Genomic DNA, 808 nt, shown 5'->3' on the forward strand with positions numbered 1-808 from the left:
ACTGTGGTGAAAAAAAAAAAAAAAAAAAGAAATGACTTAGCAAGGAGTGAAGTTGTTTATAGAAAAAAAATCTGTCATCTTTGGACAAAAAAAGGAGAATGTGTGCAACTGCAATTCAGCGAATGCTCTGCTATATTGATTCCTTGGTTAAGATGTTTCTTAGTTGTTTGCACCAAGTCCCCACTGTGGTCAAAGCAACAATTAAGAGACTATGTGCTCAAATTGGTCCTGTTCAGCTGGGAGAAATGAAGAGATCACCTGAATGGACACAGATCAATTCCATGTAGGTACAACAGTATTCCATAATATAAGCATCAACTGTAATGATCTGTGGAAATGGACTGGCAATGTACTATAATCCATGCCATCAGAATGGTTGGACTAGGTCAGAACAAAGAGGCATGGTAATTTGTATCTGAAACCTACATGAGCATATTACTGCTACCCAAGGGAGTTCTGATTGTCCAAAATGAACCAACTATTTCAGATTACACTTGTTTACCTAGAACAATGTGGAATGAAAGATTCATTTTTCTTTAGTATGTTTCACACATTTAATAAACATATTTTTGGCAATCATTTTCTCCTTTCTAAATATAATGAGCAATATTTATCCAAGTGTACTCAGTGCGCAGACTTTAACTTAACAAATGATCACAACATCTATCAAATTAACCATTCATGGTGAAATAAGAATGTGTTACATTGATGGTGGGGGTTGGAATTGCAATGCATTTCAACAGACACAGGGACGCACCTCTCTTTAAGCTTCCATATGGGTGTTGTAGTTTTGTACTGTTGTGTGTAT

This window comes from Nanorana parkeri, unplaced genomic scaffold, assembly GCF_000935625.1.
Source record: "Nanorana parkeri isolate BGI_ZX_2015 unplaced genomic scaffold, ASM93562v1 scaffold696, whole genome shotgun sequence".
NCBI classification, from domain to species: domain Eukaryota; kingdom Metazoa; phylum Chordata; class Amphibia; order Anura; family Dicroglossidae; genus Nanorana; species Nanorana parkeri.